We start from the raw sequence: 317 nt of genomic DNA on the forward strand, positions 1-317 counted from the left end.
AGTCTTCTGATTCTCTCTATTTGCCAACTCCAATCACAAAACAGAAAACAGAATGCTCCTCCGAAATATCTCTAAGGAAAAAAAAGTATTTTTCATTATTATTTAACTCTACAGTAAAAACTGTAGCATGTTGTCTGCCAACATTCATCAACTATGTTTATCTAAATTTTCAAGGTAAATTTATCTAAAATTTCAAGGTTTATCTAAATTTTGTAAGGCTTTTTAAAAATTATAAAATATTTTAGATTCATAAAAAGGTTAAAAAAAATAACCCAAATGCTCATGTACCTACCACCCAATTTAAATAATAATAAATG

The sequence above is a fragment of the Camelus bactrianus genome, chromosome 7, assembly GCF_048773025.1.
Source record: "Camelus bactrianus isolate YW-2024 breed Bactrian camel chromosome 7, ASM4877302v1, whole genome shotgun sequence".
Classification (NCBI taxonomy): Eukaryota; Metazoa; Chordata; class Mammalia; order Artiodactyla; family Camelidae; genus Camelus; species Camelus bactrianus.